Raw genomic sequence first — 12,974 nt, 5'->3', positions numbered from 1 at the left:
ACAGAAATCTCTTGCATTCCTATACACTAATGATGAAAAATCTGTAAGAGAAATTAAGGAAACACTCCCATTTACCATTGCAAAAAAAAGAATAAAATACCTAGGAATAAATCTACCTAAGGAGAAAAAAGACCTGTATGCAGAAAACTACAAGACACTGATGAAAGAAATTAAAGGTGTTACAAACAGATGGAGAGATATACCATGTTCTTGGATTAGAAGAATCAACATTGTGAAAATGACTATACTACCCAAAGCAATCAACAGATTCAGTGCAACTCCTATCAAACTACCAATGGCATTTTTCGCAAAACTAGAACAAAAAAATTTCACAATTTGTATGGAAACACAAAAGACCTCAAATAGCCAAAGCAATCTTGAGAAAGATAAAAGGAGCTGGAGGAATCAGCTCCCAGACTTCAGACTATACTACAAAGCTACAGTAATCAAGACAGTATGGTCCTTGCACAAAAGCAGAAATATAGATCAACGGAACAGGATAGAAAGCCCAGAGATAAACCACACACATATGGTCATCTTATCTTTGATAAAGGAGGCAAAAATGTACAATGGAGAAAATACAGCCTCTTCAATAAGTGGTGCTGGGAAAACTGGATAGCTACACGTAAAAGAATGAAATTAGAACACTCCATAACACCATACACAAAAATAAACTCAAAATGGATTAAAGACCTAAATGTAAGGCCAGACACTATAAAACTCTTAGAGGAAAACATAGGAAGAACACTATGACATAAATCACAGCAATATCCTTTTTTACCCATCTCCTAGAGAAATGGAAACAAAAACAACCAATGTGACCTAATGAAACTTAAAAGCTTTTGCACAGCAAAGGAAACCATAAACAAGACGAAAAGATAACCCTCAGAATGGGAGAAAATATTTGCAAACAAAGCAACTGATAAAGGATTTATGTCCAAAATATACAAGCAACTCATGCAGCTCAATATCAAAACAACAAACAACCCAGTCCAAAAATGGGCAGAAGATCTAAGCAGACATTTCTCCAAAGAAGATATACAGATTGCCAACAAACACATGAAAGGATGCTCAACATCACTAATCATTAGAGAAATGCAAATCAAAACTACAATATGGTATCACCTCACACCAGTCAGAATGGCCATCATCAAAAAATCTACAAACAATAAATGCTGGAGAGGGTGTTGGGAAAAGAGAACCCTCTTGCACTGTTGGTGGGAATGTAAATTGATACAGCCACTATGGAGAACAGTGTGGAGGTTCCTTAAAAAACTAAAAATAGAACCACCATATGACCCAGCAATCCCACTACTGGGCATATACCCTGAGAAAACCATAATTCAAAAAGAGTCATGTACCACAATGTTCATTGCAGCTCTATTTACAATAGCCAGGACATGGAAGCAACCTAGGTGTCCTTCGACAGACGAATGGATAAGGAATATGTGGCACATATATACAATGGAATATTACTCACCCATAAAAAGAAACGAAATTGAGTTATTTGTAGTGAGGTGGATGGACCTAGAGTCTGTCATACAGAGTGAAGTAAGTCAGAAAGAGAAAAACAAATACCATATGCTAACACATATATATGGAATCTAAAAGAAAAAAAGAAAAAATCGTCACGAAGAACGTAGGGACAGGACAGGAATAAAGACGCAGACCTACTAGAGAATGAACTTGAGGACACGGGGAGGGGGAAGTATAAGCTGGGACAAAGTGAGAGAGTAACATTGACATATATACACTACCAAATGTAAAATAAACAGCTAGTGGGAAGCAGCTGCATAGCACAGGGAGATCAGCTCAGTGCTTTGTGACCACCTAGAGGGGTGAGATAGGGAGGATGGGAGGGAGATGCAAGAGGGAGGGGATATGGGGGTATATGTATACATACAGCTGATTCACTTTGTTATACAGCAGAAACTAGCACAGCATTGTAAAGCAATTATACTCAAATAAAGATATTAAAAAAAAATAAGAGTCACAGGCATGCAGAGTATGGGAAAACAGTTTCCATAGGGAAAGGCTTTGTAACTGCTTCATCTAGATTCTCCTTGCTTTCTAAATGTAAATTGTCTGCATTTAACTGAGGAATAAAGCTGGACTATCACAATAATTCCAGGGGAGTCTCTTCCTTAATGCTAGATTGCCTAACAGTGCTGAATCCCTCTGAGGTAGAACATAAGCATCAAGGTGGCACCATGGTCACTCACACAGCTGAGATTCCCATGAAGAGCCTCCTTCTTCCATCTCCAATCAAGTCTTTCATCCTATTTTACTATTAAGTTTCATATGTTATTGACACCAAGGGGGGACAAAAAAATCTAAACATCACTCAGTCTTCCCATCCTAATGTTAGATTAATACATTAATCTTCAATAGTAACATCTCGTAGTTATAGCTTTCATAGCTTTTTGGAGGTATTTAATTAGTTACCTTTGTTCACCAAATGTTTATTGACCTCCTACATGTACTAGGTATTTTATTAGGTGTTATGTACTAAAAAATGAATACAAAATGACATTCCTGCCATCAGTGAGTGCACAGCATAGTAGGAACAGTGAAATGGCAGGTACCATAAATAATAAATGTAATGGATATTAAAATAGAGGTATATACACTACGCTACCTGAGTTCTGAAAAGAGGATATCAAAAGAAGGGAAAAAACATCCATGAAGGGATGTGGACTCTCAATTTAAAAACAACTGAAGATGCTTACAGACTTGGTATTGAGTGAAAAAATTGAATGAAATTTATGTATCCCGTAGCAATCTGTAGTAACTTTGGTTGAACCAAGTAAATCAGGTCACGTGGGTATTAAATAAATGTTTGGTAAGTAGAAAACCCTCCAATGATCAGCATTCATTTTGTAGATTGACAGTTTGCATGCTTTTGTGTTGAGTATTTGTGAAAAAGATTCCATTTAGAGATAAGTTCTTGATAGGAAGTATGAAATATTTCCCATCCTATTTTGATTTCTGGGATTGAATTAAGGGAAATAAATTAAATGGTGTATTACTTTCAGTGTCTTGCCATTTATTTCACCATAAAGGGAACTAAAATGATTTGAATTATTTCATGCCAGGTGAAGAGACAAATAATGTCCTGCTTGTTTACCAATAACATTGGTTTTGGTTCTCTATTGTGAATAACATACTGTTCTAGAAACTTATTTTCCTCTTGGGTGCAAAAGATTTAAAGGCAAATTCTTTCTCTATTATGACTTCCCTCATGGGCAGGCTAATTCTGGGATACTTCATTCTATTTTCTTAATACAACTTTTTCAGTTCTTTCAAAACTTTCCAAGGATTATATTTTTCTAGGAAACTGTCCAAAATTGAGCTAATATGATTTATTTTAAAACTTTCTCTGTTTAATTGGATAAACCATAAATACAATTTATAAGTATTCATTTAATAGTTTTTAAGCTTGACTTAAATGGGGTAAAATTTTCTAGGATTATATTTTCAAAATCTAGAACAGATTAATATCCTAGGTGGTTCTTTGGGAATTTGTAGCTATTATTTAAGCAAAATACTACAGTTGGATTAACATTTCTACTTCTGATATATGATATACTCCGTATATAATCGATGCAAAAAACCCCAAAAAAGACAAATCTGCAAATGAACAGAATAAATCTGCACAATTCCCTTCTTCTGAGTCTCCAGTTTTTCAAACATTGCTTTCTTTCTTCCATTTGATCTATAACGTTCAGGACAGCTAACACTTCCCTTGGGCATATTCACTGCACAATTTTAGATTCATCATGGTATACATTTGGCAATCTAGCCCAGAAAAATGGGTCTCTATCACAGGACACATACACTCGGCATTCCTCTTGAGGGGCATTAATGCACAATTGTTGGCCAAGCAAACATAACTTTTGTTAATGTCTAGAAACACAGTCATTGCGTTCTTCAGTAATAAATGTCTAAAATATATTTACTGCTCAAGAGCATTAATTAGAGCGTTCACAATTAGTTCCTAGGATTTTAGCTCACTTTCTTCTCAAACCGGTGGCTTGTTGAAGATGGTGAGCACAGAACTGTTCCTGTGAGCTTTGTTTCTGCTGGGGAGCAACAACGTTCCTGGTTTGGTTCTTATGTCATGAAGAATGAAATCACAGCTACCTGGGAAATCTGTAAGTGACAGACAGCATATAATAGTTATCTCATTGTGATGTTCACTTCATTTACTGATTACAATCTGTAACAGACTGTGTGTGATTATTCACTGAGGGATAAGCTTGGATAAAATGTGAAGATTTCAGAAAATAAGTTGCTTTCCAAGATTAAGAAAGAGCCAGCCAGCTCTATAAACTGCCTAAATATAGAAATGGGCTGTTTTATCAGGACTATTTTATAAGGACTGCTCTGAAAAACCTATGAAAAGATATATTTTAACTTAAGTTTATTGTTTTTGTTCTGATTACAAAAGAAATACAATTTCATTATAAAAATTAAAAATACCAGTTGGCCAAAAAAAAAATCCACTCAAATAGTTCATATTTTAATGAATATTCTTAGAGTTTTTCTATGCATAACATATTTTTCTAATGAAATCATTTTGTATATATATTCATTTATTAATGTAAACCCTTATGTCATACTTAACACTGCTGGGGATACAGTAACTGAAGATGAACACCCCCTGACTTATTGAACATACATTCAACTTGAAAATGTGTCTAAACTGTGCCATTTGTAGCCAGATTTTCTTCCTTGGATCATAAACAACATTTTTTTCAATTTGTTTAATTTTTTTCCATAGACAACTATGCCATTTTTTTCCTGCAAACTAATTTTTATACGTGCAGAGCAGCCCACTGAATGAGTGCACTGTGGTTTACTTAACCCATCTCCTCCTGTGGGACATCTGCTTTATTTCCCATTGTGTGCCATTATAATGGGTTGCAGTTAGCAACATAAAGAATATATAGAAGTGAAATTATTTTAGAAACAAATGAAATTTCTAGCCCTATCCAAATTTCAGCATTTATTCTCTTTATAAGAATCCCTATTTGCTACTAGAATCTGCCATGTCAGACTTACCTATTTGTCCAGAAGCTCTGGAGTATAGATTACTATAACTAAAGGAACTTTTTTATTTTTAGTTCATTTTCCCCCCAAAGCAGAGCCTTCATATATGTATATATATGAATATATATCCACTGGCATTCCTTTTATATAAAAGATGTTTCAGCATTGTATAACATGCTTATATTAAAGCAGTCCTATTTGTTGAAATCCTGTTTCCTTGCATGACTGCTATTCCCACAACAAACCATCTTTGTAAGTAGAAGAATAACTGAGATTGTAAATAGTTGCATATGAGTTGCTACAAAATCATAATTTATGGTTACATTGTCTTAATCCTTGCAGGTGGGTTAATTTTAATGTGTAAGGTCTCATTTTGTTTTGTACCACTCATAAGCCTGTTCAAATCACACACATGCACGCACATATATATACATAAAATTTTTTAACATGAAGATTAATGAGGAAAATAATTATATCTAATTCTATTACCATACTGAAGGTCAAAATTCCAATGAAATTAAGTAACATCCTTAAAGAAGCAAGAGAAAGCAGTGGTAAGGAAATTGCTATTTTCAACTACAATTCTATACCTGGTGCTACTGTTATTTCCTGGCGGGGCCTTAGGCAAAGCAGTCAGTGTTACTCTCCAACTACCTCATTTGTGAATGGAGGCATCCACTCTTCCCTTGTAAACATTGTTTTAAAACACTCGATCAAACTTAAAGCCCTGCCTAATTTCAAAGTCATATCACTTTCCAACTGCAATTTGACTTCCCAGGATTTAACGAAGAGCTTGAACACTTTTTTTTTTTCCTCTTGTAAAGAAGTTATGGGGCTTCCCTGGTGGCACAGTGGTTAAGAATCTGCCTACCATTGCAGGGGACATGGGTTTGACCCCTGGTCCGGGAAGATCCCACATACCCCGCAGACACTAAGCCTGTGCGCCACAACTACTGAGCCTGCGCTCTAGAGCCCACGAGCCTAGAGCCTGGTGCTTCGCAACAAGAGAAGCCACCACAATGAGAAGTCCATGCACCGCAAGGAAGAGTAGCCCCTGCTCACTGCAACTAGAGAAAGCCCACGCGCAGCAACGAAGACCCAACACAGCCAAAAATAAATAAAATTAAATTGAAAAAAGAAGTTATGCAAGACAAAATGCATGGGATAATTAAGGAGATGATTTTTTCAGGCTATTGCAACAGGAAGGATGTTCATAATTAGGAATATCTCAAAGTAAAGGAAGGGGACTGAGAAACCCAAAGAGGTGGATTAAACATGGGAGTCAGATCCATGAGGAAGGGTAGCAGTGGGTCTTATCTCAGAATATATGAGAGCAAAATGGCCATTTCTCAGAAAACAAAATGGTGGGGGGATTTTTCAACCTTTGCTCTGCTTTCCATGAACACTAGGGCTTCAGAAAAAGTTCAACATTGTCAGTTGTTCTTCCATTTTAATCCACTGCTGAATCATAATGCTTTTTGGTCAATGATGGGGCCAAGTGACGACAGATTTCATGGTCATTGGGAAAAATTACCATAGTTTTCTTTTCAATATATAGATACTTAATTTGTTGTAGGAAAAACTGAACTATGTTTTATTATCAGTTAGGTCATATGAAGGATGAACTATTACTTTTAAACCTAGGATCAATACAATTCATTATAGAAACTTATTTATACAAGAGTGCTTCAAAGGCTTTCTACAAAATTGTGCTGCTAGTTGATCACTTCTTGCCTTAGGCAATCAAAAGTATCAATAGATGAAGTTACGGTGTCATTACCAAGTCTTTTTAAAGCTAGTGTGAAGTATTAAGACTTTCTGAGGTTTGATATACAAGACTGTGTCCTTTTTTTTTTTTTTTTTTTTGTGGTACGCGGGTCTCTTACTGTTGTGGCCTCTCCTGTTGCGGAGCACAGGCTCCGGACGTGCAGGCTCAGCGGCCATGGCTCACGGGCCCAGCCGCTCCACGGCATGTGGGATCTTCCTGGACCAGGGCACAAACCCATGTCCCCTGCATCCTCAGGTGGACTCTCAACCACTGCACCACCAGGGAAGCCCAAGACTGTGTCCTTTAAAAGTGACATATAAGTTCTAATATTTCCAAGCAGACTATTTGAAAAAGGCATCTGAAGGATGGATGTGTTGCACCCATATTCGTTTCTTCTCTTACTTCTTCAGAGAACAGTAATGCAGGTGTTTCAAGCATTTTGCACTTTAAAGAAGTGCTATAAACATAAACCCACTCATCAAATACATTTCTAGAGCTATCACGCCACCCCAAAATAGATTAAAATATCTTTTGTTAATTAGGTTGTATCTTGGATGAGGTCATATTTAAATTAAATGGTGAATCAAAAAGGTGAAAGGAGGCTCACTCGGGACCTGATAAACAGCTTTTAAATAAATATGCAATTCAGGTAGACAGAAAAGAAAGAGAAAGCTTTGTGAAAATGAGCTCAAATAATTTAATATGACTTATAAAGATAATATGAATTTAAAGTAGGTGAGAAAAATAAGGCAAAGGAAAGACCAAGGTGGAAGCTAAAAATGTGATTGATCCACAAAACAAACTCCTTAAAGTCCCATATATCTTGGAGAAAGATTTGGATTTGAATGTAGAATTAATTACTTTGATTATTTTGGATAATATCCTGGTCTAGATTAATGCAATCAGATGACTATTGCTCATTTGTACAAAAGATGGTGTGTCTTTGGGCAATCAAAGCAATTAAATTGCATGTTGGTCACTAAGTGATCAATATGCCATCTTGACACAAATAACCCATTTCAAATTACTCTCTCATGACTTTATCACTTACCCCTTTTATGCAGTGAATTTACTGGTGGAGAATTTCCAGTGAGTTCTACTTGGTTACCCATTTATCATATCCCTGAACCATAGTTTTATGTGAAACAATTGGAACTTGTTGGAGGTTCAGTTAGAAAATGGCTGTATTTTTAACCAATTATTGTCAAACATGCTTTATTAGCTATTCCTTCTCTGCTCCTTGCTGACTTCTTAGGTGAATCCCATTGCTTTTTGGATACTTTGAATTATCAATCAACAAGCACATACATACATACAAAATACTCACTTTGATAACAATGATAATAATTTTCAGTTATAATGCCTAGACTGATTCAAGTCTGTTTTCCCTTCTCCCAGCTCAGGCCTGCACCCCGAACTGAGGAAACGGTCCAAGGAAGAACGTAGAATCTGCTTTTTAATTCACACCTCTCTCCCACCCTCCTCCATTCCATCAGGTTTAGGGGCAAGGAATGGATGGGGAGGATTAGGGAAAGAGTTGGCAAATCTTTTGCTGAAATGACATGTATTTTAGCTTAGTGTGTTGATGTCCTCTGGTTGGCAGGTAGGGTCTGCTTCCTGGGCGTGCAGTCAGTGCCCTCACACAGGGCCTCACCCTTGGAGTTTAATGCTCTGCAGTTGCTATCTTATAGTTGTTAATAATGTAATCTGAATTTGTCTTTTTTTTTTTTTTGCGGTACACGGGCCTCTCACTGCTGTGGCCTCTCCCGTTGCGGGGCACAGGCTCCAGACGCGCAGGCTCAGTGGCCATGGCCCACGGGCCCAGCCGCTCCGCGGCATGTGGGATCCTCCCAGACCGGGGCACGAACCCGTGTCCCCTGCATCAGCAGGCGGACCCCCAACAACTGCGCCACCATGGAAGCCCCTGAATTTGTCTTTTAAGTGAAGTCTTTTGCGCAGCTCTGCCTCCTCCCTGTGAGATGGGTTCTGGACCTCGCTTTCCTGGCCCCCTCTCCCTGCCCCGCCCGAAGCCCACGGCTGCCCTCTGTCCCTGTCAGAAGCCTTACAGATGCAGGGTGGGCTGGGTCGGGGCGCACATCCCACACCCTGTAACCGCCCTGGGCAGGTAGCACCTTGGTGTGTTTGGAAGGTGACTGGACTAGAGCAAGGCTCTCACTACCCCAACCCAGGTAAGGAGTGTTCCCTGGGCGGAAGGTTGCAATCTCCTGAGGTTTGCTGGTTTGCTGTGGATTGGGGCCATGACGAGTGCATCAGGGATTGGTTTCTCCACCCCGGTCAGGGCACAGCAGTGCTGGACCAGTGTTCAGCAGGTGGGGGACCTCGACAGCCTGTGGGACAGGTGCTCCTGTGCATACACGGGTCCAAGTTGCACTGAAGGGCCCTCCAGTGCTCCTGAATGTCTGCACTCACCTTTCAAGTATTCCTGTGCTCCCTAGAGTATGACACTAAATAGCAAGTTGAAAACACTGCCATCATAGTGAAGAGAGGGGCTGCAAAAGAAAGGAACCATTTTATACCTTAGAACCTTTTTTTTTTTTGCGGTACGCGGGCCTCTCACGGTTGTGGCCTCTCCCGTTGTGGAGCACAGGCTCCAGACGCACAGGCTCAGGGGCCCAGCCACTCCGCAGCATGTGGGATCTACCGGACCGGGGCACAAACCCGTGTCCCCTGCATCGGCAGGTGGACACTCAACTACTGTGCCACCAGGGAAGCCCCCTTAGAACCTTTAATGACACTTTTCCCCTACCTTTGGAACAAGGAGCTTCACGTTTTCATTTCACATTGAGCCCCACCAATTGTGTAGCTGGCCTTGATAACAGGTGTTCAAATGCTGAAGCTTTCAAGGGATGCAGGTGAAGGTTCTTTTGGAGGTCTACACACTGGGCTGCATTAAAATTAAACTTGACATCTCTGACTGACCTCCTGTGGCCCCATACCTCCTTTCCTGTCCATGCCAGTGGACCCCACTGCCTCCTAATGCTTGGCCTTCATCACCTGCTATGTCAGTCTCTTTGGCAGGGTACCTCCCGATGGACCAAGCCCAAGTATTGATACTTTCCACAGCACCCCCTCCACCCAGAGGATACTCAAGGGTCCTTGACAAGACAAAGGGTGTTAGAGCAGTTGCCTCATGCTGCCTTTTGGTCTCAGAGTGCCGCCTCCTTCAGGATCCTCCCGGCAAGAAGCAGCCACTTGTCTCTGTCCACAAACCATCCCCCAGCTCCCACAGCCATGTCTCAGGGATCCAAGAACTTTGTAACTACACCGGGCTCTTCTTTGATAGCAGCCCCAGGACAGGCCATCAGGTTCACAGCTCAGCAAGCAGTAGGTCAGGTACTTCTCTGCAGATGCCCTCAGTCTCTCTGCTGGGCTCTGGAGTCCCCTTCACTTGGCTTGGGGGAGGAAGAGAAATGCTACAGCAATCTCCACTAGTCTGATGATCTTCTATTCCCATATATTCCCTACTGCCACAGATTGCCCTTCAATTTCCAGTCTTCTCTTTACATACTCTGAATGTGGGTGATGGTCGTGGAACCTATTTTAGTGAGTCCTATAGGGCAACGTTGAGCACCTCCTCTTGAGAAGTGCGGAATGTAACTGCAGCATAGTGTGAGGTTAAAAGCTGGGTAGGGGTTACTACTAACACAGTAGTTCCCCACAGAGAAATTATGGAGGGTCTAGAGACATTTTAGGCTGTCACAAATTGGGTGTGGGCACTACTGGCATCTAATGGGTAGAGGCTGGGGATGCTGCTACAATGCATAGGTCAGCCCCATACGAGAAAGAATTATTGGCCCCAAATGTCAGTAATGCCCAGGTTAAGAAAGCCTGCTCTAAAGCCAGACTGACTAGATTAAAATCTTGGTTCTACCTCTTTTTTTTTTTGCGGTACGCAGGCCTCTCACTGTTGTGGCCTCTCCCGTTGTAGAGCACAGGCTCCGGACGCGCAGGCTCAGCGGCCATGGCTCACGGGCCCAGCTGCTCCATGGCGTGTGGTATCTTCCCGGACCCGGGCACGAACCCGCGTCCCCTCCATCGGCAGGCGGACTCTCAACCACTGCGCCACCAGGGAAGCCCCTTGGTTCTACCTCTTATTATTCTGTGACCTTTTTTTTAAAAAACATCTTTATTGGAGTATAATTGCTTTACAGTGTTGTTAGTTTCTGCTGTATAACAAAGTGAATCAGCTATATGCATACATATATCCCCATATCTCCTCCCTCTTGCGTCTCCCTCCCACCCTCCCTATCCCACCCCTCTAGGTGGTCGCAAAGCACCGAGCTGATCTCCCTGTGCTATGCGGCTGCTTCCCACTAGCTTTCTATTTTACATTTGTTAGTGTATATAAGTCCATGCTACTCTCTCACTTCGTCCCAGCTTACCCTCCCCCCTCCCCGTGTCCTCAAGTCCATTCTCTATGTCTGTGTCTTTATTTCTGTCCTGTCCCTAGGTTCATCAGAACCTTTTTTTTTTAGATTCCATATATATGTGTTAGTGCACAGTATTTGTTTTTCTCTTTCTGACTTACTTCACTCTGACAGACTCTAGGTCCATCCACCTCACTAAAAATAACTCAAGTTCATTTCTTTTTATGGTTGAGTAATTTTCCATTGTATATATGTGCCACATCTTCTTTATCCATTCATCTGTCGATGGACACTTAGGTTGCTTCCATGTCCTGGCTATTGTAAATAGTGCTGTAATGAACATTGTGGTACATGACTCTTTTTTTTTTTTTTTTGCAGTATGTGGGCCTCTCACTGTTGTGGCCTCTCCCGTTGCGGAGCACAGGCTCCGGACGCGCAGGCTCAGCGGCCATGGCTCACGGGCCTAGCCGCTCCACGGCATGTGGGATCTTCCTGGACCGGGGCACGAACCCGTGTCCCCTGCATCGGCAGGCGGACTCTCAACCACTGCGCCACCAGGGAAGCCCACATGACTCTTTTTGATGATGGTTTTCTCAGGGTATATGCCCACTAGTGGGATTGCTGGGTCATATGGTAGTTCTATTTTTAGTTTTTTAAGGAACCTCCCGACTGTTCTCCATAGTGGCTGTATCAAGTTACATTCCCACCAACAGGGCAAGAGGGTTCCCTTTTCTCCACACCCTCTCCAGCATTTACTGTTTGTAGATTTTTTGATGATGGCCATTCTGACCGGTGTACTCTGTGACCTTTGACTAATAACGTAGTCTCTTGGTGCCTCATTTTCCTCACATGTAAAATGAGGATAACTGTAGCATCCTTCTCATAGATTTTTGTATGGATTAGTAAGTTTGAGTACAAATTTAAAAAAGTGCCTGGAAAACGGTAGGTGCTCAGCAAAAGTATTATGATTGTCTTCTGTTTTGAGGCATTAACTGAAATTTCAAGTGAAAATCCCATTAGTTATACTCCTATACAAATTATTTCATCACAGTTTATGCATTCAGTTTTAGAAATATTCGTTACTGGCTGCGATTATTGTTAGTTTGGACAAGTGTTGGATAAGGGTAAACTTTGTTCCCATTTGCTCATGTGTCCCTTGATCATCAGAAAGAGCTTCTGGTTTCAATCATATTAACAGAATGAAATAAGGACTTTCTTTGTGACCCCTCTGCCTGTCTACAGAGCTATGAAACGCACAGGCCAGAACAGAGGTGAGCAACTGATCCCCTGACAACTCCTTTCAGCCAGCCTCCCCACCCAAAAGTCCTGATAATGAGTCAAAAGGAGAGAGTGTTAGGCCAAAGTTACTCAAATAATTACTTTTGTTCTTTTCTTCTACAGGCACAGTAGCAAGAATTTCCAGAATCCTTTTAAATCAGGATTAATTCTCTCTCCGGGAGCAACACAATAGTAATTATAGTTGACTTAGTACAAAGCAGCACAGTGTAGCAGACAGCCCCAAAGGACAGCGATGGAGAACCTGGACTGCTAGCTCCCTAAACCTGGGTTTGGGGAGCCCAGGTAAGTGAGCTACTTACTCCCTCCGGGCCTCAGTTTCTGCATTCATTAAAGGAACAGGGCGGTACTAGAGCACGTCCCCAAATCCTGAGCCTCATCCCTCCCCAATTCAAGAAAAACCCTCATTTATTTCCTTTCGCACCAGAGAAAAAAATGTGCGGGCTTGAACTCCCAACGCACCCCTGCAT

The sequence above is a fragment of the Mesoplodon bidens genome (genome assembly GCF_964165515.1).
Source record: "Mesoplodon bidens genome assembly, chromosome: 5".
Lineage (NCBI taxonomy): Eukaryota > Metazoa > Chordata > Mammalia > Artiodactyla > Ziphiidae > Mesoplodon > Mesoplodon bidens.
Note: the sequence above shows the minus strand (reverse complement) of the source record.